Source organism: Triticum aestivum, chromosome 4B (genome assembly GCF_018294505.1).
Source record: "Triticum aestivum cultivar Chinese Spring chromosome 4B, IWGSC CS RefSeq v2.1, whole genome shotgun sequence".
In the NCBI taxonomy this organism is placed as follows: domain Eukaryota; kingdom Viridiplantae; phylum Streptophyta; class Magnoliopsida; order Poales; family Poaceae; genus Triticum; species Triticum aestivum.
Genome location: NC_057804.1, coordinates 27,525,386 through 27,536,491, shown reverse-complemented (window position 1 = coordinate 27,536,491; position 11,106 = coordinate 27,525,386).

Below are 11,106 nucleotides of genomic sequence, written 5' to 3'. Positions count from 1 at the left end.
CTTCTTTAAGCATCCTAATGGAGGTGTTATGATCAGCACTACTAGTTGGAATAGCTTCTACCCACTTAGTAACGTAATCAACAACAACTAAAATATGTGTATACCCATTAGAGGCAGGAAAAGGTCCCATATAATCAAAGCCCCAAACATCAAATGGTTCAATAACAAGAGAATAGTTCATAGGCATTTCTTGACGTCTACTAATATTACCAATTCTTTGACATTCATCACAAGATAAGACAAACTTACGGGCATCTTTGAAGAGAGTAGGCCAATAAAAACCAGATTGCAATACCTTATGTGCAGTTCTATCTCCAGCGTGGTGTCCTCCATATGCCTCAGAGTGACACTTGCGTAGGATCTGTTCATGTTCATGCTCAGGTACACAACGTCTAATAACACCATCTACTCCTTTATAAAGGTGTGGGTCATCCCATAAGTAATGTCTTAAATCATAGAAGAACTTTTTCTTTTGTTGGTATGTGAAACTAGGTGGTATGAATTTAGCAACAATGTAATTAGCATAATCAGCATATCATGGAGTAGTACGAGAAGCATTTGTGACAACTAATTGTTCATCAGGAAAGCTATCATTAATAGGTAGTGGGTCATCAAGAACATTCTCTAACCTAGACAAGTTGTCTCCAACGGGGTTCTCAACTCCCTTTCTATCAATAATATGTAAATCAAATTCTTGTAGCAAGAGAACCCACCTAATAAGTCTAGGTTTAGCATCTTTCTTTTTCATAACATATTTAATAGCAGCATGATCAATGTGAATAGTTACTTTAGAATGAACAATATAAGGTCTGAACTTATCACAAGAAAATACAACTGCTAAAAATTCTTTTTCAGTAGTAGCATAATTTCTCTGGGCACTGTCTAGAGTTTTACTAGCATATTGAATAACATTTAGTTTCTTATCAACTCTTTGTCCTAGAACAACACCTACAACATAATCACTAGCATCACACATAATTTCAAAGGGTAAATTCCAATCAGGAGGTTGAACAATAGGTGCAGAAACCAAAGCTTTCTTAAGTATTTCAAATGCTTCTACACAATCATCATTGAAGACAAAAGGAATATCTTTTTGTAATAGATTAATCAGAGGCCTAGAGATTTTGGAAAAGTCCTTAATGAACCTCCTATAAAAACCGGCATGACCAAGGAAACTTCTTATACCTTTGATGTCCTTGGGAGATGGCATCTTTTCAATGGCATCAACTTTAGCTTTATCAACTTCAATACCTCTTTCAGAAATTTTATGCCCCAAGACAATGCCTTCATTAACCATAAAGTGGCACTTCTCCTACTTCAAAACAAGACTAGTATCTTCGCATCTCTGCAAAAATCGTTCAAGGTTGCTCAAGCAATCATCAAAAGAGGATCCATAAACGGAGAAATCATCCATGAATACCTCACAAATCTTTTCACAAAAGTCAGAGAATATAGCCATCATGCATCTTTAAAAAGTAGAAGGTGCATTACATAAACCAAAAGGCATACGTCTGTAAGCAAAAGTACCGAAAGGGCAAGTAAAAGTGGTCTTTTCTTGATCATCCGCTGACACAGGTATTTGAGAGAAACCAGAATAACCATCTAGAAAGCAAAAATGTGTATGTTTGGATAGTCTTTCTAGCATTTGATCAATAAAAGGTAAAGGGTAATGATCCTTTTTAGTAGCTTTATTTAATTTGCGGAAATCAATTACCATCCTATAACCTGTAATAATTCTTTGCGTGATCAATTCATCTTTATCATTAGGAACAACAGTAATACCTCCCTTCTTAGGGACACAATGGACAGGACTTGCCCACGTACTATCAGCAACGGGATAAATTATACCTGCCTCTAGGAGCTTTAGTATTTCCTTTCTTACCACTTCCTTCATCTTAGGGTTTAATCGTCGTTGATGATCAATAACTGGTTTGGCGTCTTCTTCCAACTTAATTTTGTGTTGGCATAGAGGGGGACTAATGCGCTTAAGATCATCAAGAGTATATCCAATAGCAGCACGGTGCTTCTTCAGAGTTTTCAATAATCTTTCCTCCTCCTGCTCTGAAAGGTTAGCACTAATAATAACAGGATATATCTTATTTTCATCAAGATAAGCATATTTAAGGGTATCAGGTAATGGTTTAAGCTCAAACACGGGATCACCCTTGGGTGATGGAAGATCCCCTAGGATTTCAACAAGTAAGTTGTGTTTCAAAATAGGACCCTGTTTAAAGAATACTTCATCTATTTCCCTTCTTTCATTCATGAATATATCATTTTCATGGTCTAGCAAATATTGTTCTAAAGGATCAGTAGGAGGCACATCAATAGAAGCAAGACCAATAATTTCATCTTTACTAGACAGTTCTTTATCATGTGGTTGTCTACGAAATTTAGCAAAGTTAAACTCATGAGTCATATCATCCAAGCCAATCGTGACAACATCTTTTTCGCAATCGATTCTAGCATTAACATTATTCAAGAAGGGTCTACCAAATATAATGGGACAAAAGTCATCTTGTGGGGAACCAAGAACAAGAAAATCAATAGGATATTTAACTTTCCCACACAAGACTTCAACATCTATAACAATCCCAACTGGTGAAATAGTATCTCTATTAGCAAGCTTAATTGTAACATCAATATCTTCTATCTCAGCAGGTGCAATGTCATGCATAATTTCTTGATATAAGGAAATAGATATTGCACTAGCACTAGCACCCATATCACATAAGCCATGATAACAATGATCTCCTATTTTAACAGAAATAACAGGCATGCCTACTACGGGTCTATGTTTCTTAGCATCGAGTTTAGCAATTCTAGCAGCTTCATTACAGAAATAAATAACATGCCCATCAATATTATCAGCCAAGAGATCTTTAACCACAACAATATTAGGTTCAACTTGAATTTGCTCAGGTGGTGTAGGTGTTTTAGTATTACTCTTACGAACCACAGTTGAAGTTTTAGCATGATCCTTCATCCTAATAGGGATCATTATAAGTAGTAGGGACAATAGGATCATTATAAGTGATGGTATTTTCTTCAACTTTAATAGGTGCAACTACTTTCACTTTAGTGGGAGGATTATATTTAAACCACTTCTCATTAGGGAGATCAACATGAGTAGCAAATGATTCACAGAAAGAAGCTACTATTTCGGAGTCAAGTCCATATTTAGTGTTAAATCCACGAAAAGCATCGGTATCCATAAAAGATTTAACACAATCAAACTTAGGTGTCATACCTGACTCCTTACCATCGTCGGAATCCCAATCTTCAGTGTTGCGTTTAATTCTTTCCAATAAATCCCACTTGAATTCGATAGTCTTCATCATAAAAGACCCAGCACAAGAAGTATCAAGCATGGTGCGATTGTTGAGAGAAAGCCGAGCATAATTTTTTTGAATAATCATTTCTCTTGAGAGCTCATGATTGGGGCATGAATATAACATTGACTTAAGCCTCCCCCAAGCTTGAGCGGTACTTTCTCCTTCGTGAGGCCAAAAATTATATATGTAATTACGATCACGATGAAGAAGATGCATAGGATAGAACTTCTGGTGAAATTCCAATTTCAATCGTTTATAGTTCCAGGATCCCATATCATCACATAGCCTATACCATGTCAATGCGTCTCCCTTCAAAGATAAGGGAAAACCTTCTTCTTGATAACGTCCTCAAGCATGCCTGCAAGCTTAAATAATCCACAAACTTCATCTACATAGATTAGGTGCAAGTCGGGATGTAATGTTCCATCTCCTGTAAAAGGATTAGCTAGCAGTTTCTCTACCATACCCGAAGGAATTTCAAAGTAAACATTTTCAGTAGGTTCAGTAGGTTGAGGAGAAACTCTTTGCTCTACTGGTCGAGGTGAAGATACCCCGAACCAGCCCCTCAAAGGATTAGTTTCCATAGTAACAAGTGACAGTAAATTTCAGCACGCTATATAAAATTTTCCTTACCAAGTTCTACTTACCAAAGGCGCTTCACTCCCCGGCAACGGCGCCAGAAAAGAGTCTTGATGACCCACAAGTGTAGGGGATCCATCATAGTCCTTTCAATAAGTAAGAGTGTCGAACCCAACGAGGAGCAGAAGGAAATGACAAGCGGTTTTCAGTAAGGTATTCTCTGCAAGCACTGAAATTTTAGGTAACAGATAGTTTTGTGATAAGATAATTTGTAACGGGTAACAAGCAATGAAAGTAAATAAGGTGCAGCAAGGTGGACCAATCCCTTTTGTAGCAAAGGACAAGCCTGGACAAGTTATTATATGAGAAAAGCGCTCCCGAGGACACATGGGAATTATCGTCAAGCTAGTTTTCATCACATTCATATGATTCGCGTTCGTTACTTTGATAATTTGATATGTGGGTGGACCAGTGCTTGGGTGTTTCCCTTTCTTGGACAAGCATCCCACTTCTAATTAACCCCTATTGCAAGCATCCACAACTACAAAAGAAGTATTAAGGTAAACCTAACCATAGCATGAAACATGTGGATCCAAATCAGCCCCTTACGAAGCAACGCATAAACTAGGGTTTAAGCTTCTGTCACTCTAGCAACCCATCATCTACTTATTACTTCCCAATGCCTTCCTCTAGGCCCAAACAATGGTGAAGTGTCATGTAGTCTATGTTCACATAACACCACTAGAGGATAGACAACATACATCTTATCAAAATATCGAATGAATACCAAATTCACATGACTACTTATAGCAAGACTTCTCCCATGTCCTCAGGAACAAACGTACTACTCACAAATCATATTCATGTTCATAATCAGAGGGGTATTGATATGCATTAAGGATCTGAACATATGATCTTCCACCAAATAAACCAACTAGCACCAACTACAAGGAGTAATCAACACTACTAGCAACCCACAGGTACCAATCAGAGGTTTTGGTACAAAGATTGGATACAAAAGATGAACTAGGGTTTGAGAGAAGATGGTGCTGGTGAAGATGTTCATGAAGATTGACCCCCTCCTAATGAGAGGATTGTTGGTGATGATGATGGTGATGATTTCCCCCTTCCGGAGGGAAGTTTCCCCGGCAGAACAGCTCCGCCGGAGCCCTAGATTGGTTCCGCCAAGGTTCTGCCTCATGGTGGCGGAGTTTCATCCTGTAAGCTTGCTTATGATTTTTTCCAGGGTAGAAGATCTCATATAGAAGAAGATGGGCACCGGAGGCCTGTCAGGGGGCCCATGAGGCAGGGGGCGCGCCCTAGGGGGGTGGGCGCGCCCCCCACCCTCGTGGCCAGGGTGTGGGCCCCTTGACGCTGATTCCTTCGCCGGTATTTTTTATTAATTCCAAAAATGACTTTCGTGGAGTTTCGGGACTTTTGGAGCTGTGCAGAATAGGTCTCTAGTATTTGCTCCTTTTCCAGCCTAGAATCCCAGCTGCCGGCATTCTCCCTCTTCATGTAAACCTTGTAAAATAAGAGAGAATAGCCATAAGTATTGTGACATAACATGTAATAACAGTCCATAATGCAATAAATATTGATATAAAAGCATGATGCAAAATGGACGTATCACATGTAGCTTGATCTTTTGATCATCGACGACATCCGCAAGATGCAACTCCAATATCATCTTCTCCTCCTCAATTTTTTCAAATTTTCCTTCAAGTAATTGTTTTCTTCTTCAACTAAATTTAACCTCTCGACAATATGGTCGATTGGAATTTCCGGTTCCCATACCTCCTAGATAAAAAAATCTATGTCACGTTGAACGCTAAATGAAACAAATAGTTATAAAATATAATGTATACCACATCCGAATCATAGACAGGACGAGGGCCGACGGATGCGGATACCAAAACCATCGCACTATATAATAACAAACAATAATAAAAGTAAGAAAATTACACAAGTATCTATCTAAATCATACAAGAACATTTCGTTTAGAAAGAAGATAAGATCAACAGGCTCGCCACGGTGGTGCCGGCGACGAGATCGGCGCGGGCGATCGACGGTGGTGAGGACGGGGACGGGACAGGACGGACCACCAAACCTAAACAAATCTTGAGGAAAATGGAGCTTGATAAGGAGGTTTAAGAGGAGAAATCTTAAGTGTGTCTCGGGCATTTCATCGAACACCTCATGTGCATAGGAGGTGAGCTAGAGCACCACAAAGCTCTCCCACGGCCGGCCAAAAAAATAGAGCACTCCATTGCTCTGCTCGCGGGCAAGGGGGTATATATAGGCATCTCATTGGTCCCGGTTCATGGCTGGAACCGGGACTAAAGGACCCCCTTTGGTCCATGTTCCAGCCACAAACCAGGACCAATGGTTGTGGGCCAGGAGCGAGGCCCATTGGTCCCGGTTCGTGTCTAGAACCGGGACCAAAGGGTCCAGACAAACCGAGACCAATGGCCCACGTGGCCCGGCCGGCCCCTTAGCGTCACGAACCGGGACTGATGCCCCCATGGGTCCCGGTTCGCGAGTGAACCGGGATTAATGGGCTTACTCGGCCTGGACCAAAGCCCTATTTCCTACTAGTGTTGGTGAAGGGATAAGGGAATTTTGAGAATTCGATCTGCATCAATACTGAAGAAATATCTCGTACCATATCTTCATCCCATCCTCCAGTTTCTGGGTCGATAAGTTCACTCACGTTAGACAGAAGGGTATTACCACGGGGTGTAATTACCTTCCTTGAAGGCCCTTGAGGAATCCAGTGATCCGTCCAAATCTTTATCCTTTCGCCCGTCCCAACTCACCATATATGACCTCTTTTGAAGGTTTGAAGACCCGCAACGATACTCCGCCATGTAAATGATGAGCCCTTCTTAGGACCTGCATTTAGTAGATTACCATCCAGATAATACTTCGCTTTGAGAACTTGTGCACACAAGGTTTCAGGGTTATCAACCACAACTCTTCTTCGCTAACATGGCCAGGTTGAACACTGCTGCCGGTCTGCCCATCCCCAATATCCTTTGGGCCATCGAGGTGCGGAGGACCTCGGCCCCCTGCCGGCGGGAGGGACCCGTTCTCGTTTTTTGTTAGACTCAATATCAGTTGCGACTATATGGTGGCGGCGATGTCCCTCGGTAGCAATATTGTCTCCCATGTTCTACGTACCCTGCCTCGATGGTGCGTCTAGCATCGTCTTAGGGCATGTGGTGGTGTGTGTCCGTTGGATCTTGCGGGATTCGGTCGGTGCTGGTCTTCAGTGGATCTTTTTGGATCCGGTTTTCGTTCGTCTTCGTTTGGGTGTTTACACGTTTGATCCTTCTGATCTACGACTTTCTTCATTAGCGATGGTTGTTGCTCTAGTGCGTTGGTCCTATGAGGTTTGCCCGGCTCTGGCGAGGGAGGGGAGATGACGGTGGTGCGCCTTCGGCTTGCTCCAATGCTTGTAGTCGTCGCTAGGTGGTCCACGTACCTGATTATAGTTTTTATTACCTCTGGTGTTCTTTGTACTGCCATGATTAAAGATGAATAGATTGAAAGTTGCTCACGCAAAAAAAAAAGAATGCCTTACATATCGTACTTACTGTTATCTTATCTGGAGTGATGTTATTTCTTTACCTAGTGCCATCAAGAGATTAACCACTATAATATGCAATACACATTTGGCCACAGAAGATAAAGCAACGTGCCAGTGATTCAGTGTCCAGTTCCTCAAAAATATCTTATGTATTTTTTTAGTCTTTTTCATATTTACTTAAATCTAATTATAAGCTAAAATTATTGGCAAGATATTTCTTATACCAAACAATTTAGAGATCTATACTAAGTTATTTAAGGATACAAACACAGTCATATGCACTATACATTAATGTAAGTGTAACAAAATAAATCAAGGAGACATATGAATGTTTACTTTCTTACAACGTATGGTTTAAATATATTTTAAGGCACAATGAATTGAAAAATAAAAAAATAAATGTAACAAATTGATCCGATGAGGCATGCCGTTATTTTTCTTATTTTTCACAGTTAATATGATTCGGTTCAGATATTTTCTAAGACGCGATGTATTGAAAATAAAATATTAATGTAACTTTGTTACAATGTACAATTTGAATTTCATAATATATTGTATATGATTGTGATTTGAACAAATGATTTCATACACAAAATTTAGAAGTTAGTATAAATAACTATCTTTATTTCAACTCCTTGGGGCATAATTTTTTCTTTCAAGATTTGTGTCAGAGGATGCTCTTAAGAGCCTGTTCGACAATCCACCAGCTCCACGAAATCCCAGGATCTGCGAAGCAGTTGTTTCCCTGCACCACAATTTTCAACTGTGTGAAGCACTTGTTTCCCTGCACCGCGATTTTCAACTATGCGAAGCACTTGTTTCCCTACACCGCAATTTTCAACTGCTCCGGGAGAGGAGGGACTCCGAACATAGTCTTATTATGGATTGGAGGGAGTAGTTTTTCAGTTCATTGATTTTCAATGCTTCTTGTTAGTTAACTCCCTATTGTCGATACCCTACTCGCCAGCTAACTTTTTTTGTAGTTGGTCTGAGCAGATGATGTTGTGCACTGATGGTAAAGTATCCGCCAACGAGTATTCTTAGCTGGTAGCTTCAGTGAAAGAACATGTGGTGCCCCCATGTGTGGTTTTGGTAATTGATGACATTCTCTATGGACTAATGGTTGCATTGAGTTATATTTGAAGGATTTGTCCATAGGCATTTCTTGAAGTCCATGTGCTGGTTTCAAGGAGTTTATGAGTTGACCAAGGTGCTATTAAGGAATTATCCAAAGATTGGTCATGTGAGTGTTGAGCTTATTGCAATCATGTCTTGAAGAATAAGATTGTGAGATCATTCATGTTTACCTTCAAGACATCATTCAAATGAAGAGAGTTGGAAAGGTTTAAGGTTGATCAAGACTAAGTACAGAGAGTGATTCAAGTTGATTAACACACAAAGAGTAGAAGATGTACCGAGAGGGATCAAGTGATCCCATAGTATGGTAAGCATTTCCCATTACGCTTTGTGTACTAATCCATGGTCTACCTAAGAGTTCTATGTGGGGTTACGTATGTTTCCATGGGCTTGCGTCAAGAGGAAGATATCATACAACCCATGGAGAGGATGACATCAAGTGGTGATCGTCATCAAGATTGCGGTGTGCAAGGTCAAGTGGAGCATCACAAAGAGATCAAGTGCTTGAAGCCTGCCATCCATTGTGGTGACAATGGACTTGCGAAGATGTGCCAAAGAGTGGCTCACTCATAGTCGAGTATGGGGGAGCAATCAACTAGTCTTCATCGGCCCAACGCAATCAAGAAAGGTGGTCCATCTTGATGAGCACAAGATCGTCACCATCTAGCTCAAGTGGATCATGCGCAAGGCAAAGGTTTTCCCTTGATAGGTTTTCTATTTTATCGGTCTCATGGTGGTAGTTGGGAGACCGGGTTATAGGATCGATTGTCATACTATCAAGGGGGGCTCTCAAGTTGGTAGCTTGATCCTATCATTTGTAGAGAGCTCAAACCATTGCATCCTCGCATCATCTTTCTTGGTTCTTGTTTGGTGTTTCTTTTTGTGAGTTTTAGAGCTTATGGTCATCTTCATGACAAGCTCGAGTTCATCGAAAACGGAGTTCACATGCATCTTGTATGATGTTTTCGATGTTGGAGGTTATGCCAGTTCTTCTCTATTGGAGGTTTCACTCTTGTATATCTTAGGCATACCTCCCCCTGCCTCTTCTTACTATAACCACACGCTGTTGGATGCTACTCGTCGTCTTCTATCCAACAAGCTTGAGTTTGCTCAATTCGGAGATCATTTGCAGAAGTTGTGGCAGTTCTGGTTTTGAAGCATCTGTCTTGCTTGGATGTGGCATTGGATGTAGCCAGCGGTAGTACCGTGGCTTGGAGCGGCAGTACTGCTGATGGCCACTGGCGGTAGTACCGCTGCAGTAGCGGTAGTACCGCCAAGAGCCTCAAGCGGCAGTGCCGCTTTAGTACCGCCACGACTCAGAACGTGCAGTTCTCGTGTCGGGTTCAACGGCAGTAGGAGCGGTAGTACCTCTTGTTAGCGGTAGTACCGCACCTACCTCCGCTACTAGTGCCGCTCGAGGGTTCTCTCATATCTCTCTCCCAGTGCTTGTGTTTGCTGCTGAGCACGGTCCCAGCGGTAGTACCGCTGGGCCAAGTGGCAGTACTGCCCGTCCGCGCAAGCAGTAGTACCGCTCCCTTCAGCGGTTATACCGCCCGCTGCGGGCTGAGAATGGTGAGCACGGTTGGATTTTTTCCCGCCTATAAAAGGGGGTCTTCTTCCCCATTGAACATCATCCCTTTAGCTCGAGTTCTTTCCCCATTGTTGATCTTCTTCGAGCTTGCTACCTCTCAATCCCTCCATGGATTCTTGCTAGTTTTGGGGGGAAAAGAGAGAGGAGATCTAGATCCACATTTCCACCCAATCACTTTCTCCTCTATGTGAGGGAAACCCCTTGGATCTAGACGTTCTTGGTGTTCTCCTTCTTGTTCTTCATCTCATTTTCCTCCATAGCTTTCATTGCTTTGGTGGGATTTGAGAGTGAGGAACTTGGGCACTCTGTGTGCCCTTGCCATTGCATTTGGTGCATCAGTTTGAGTTCTTCATGGTGGTATGTGGAAGTTACAAGTTGAGAAGCTTATTACTCTTGGGTGCTGGTTCCCTTGAACTTGTTCCTCTTGGGTGCTTGGGCGCCCTAGACGGTCGGTGGTGTTCGAAGCTCAATCATTGTGGTGTAGAACTCCGGGCAAGCATCGGGGTCTCCAATTATGTTGTGGAGATCGCCCCGAGCAATTTGACGGGTTCTGGTGACCGCCCCCAAGGGTTGTCAAAGTGTACGGGTTCGATGACCACCCTCAAGGGTCCCTTAGTGGAATCAAGGCATCTTGCATTGTGCAAGGGCGTGAGGACATTACGGTGGCCCTAGTGGCTTCTTGGGGAGCATTGTGCCTCCACACCGCTCCAAACGGAGATTAATACCCGCAAGGGTATGAACATCGGGATACATCATCGTCTCTGCGTGCCTCGGTTATCTCTTACCCGAGCCCTTTACTTACGCACTTTACTTTGTGATAGCCATATTGTTTCATGTCGTATATCTTGCTATTACTTAGTTGTCTATCTTG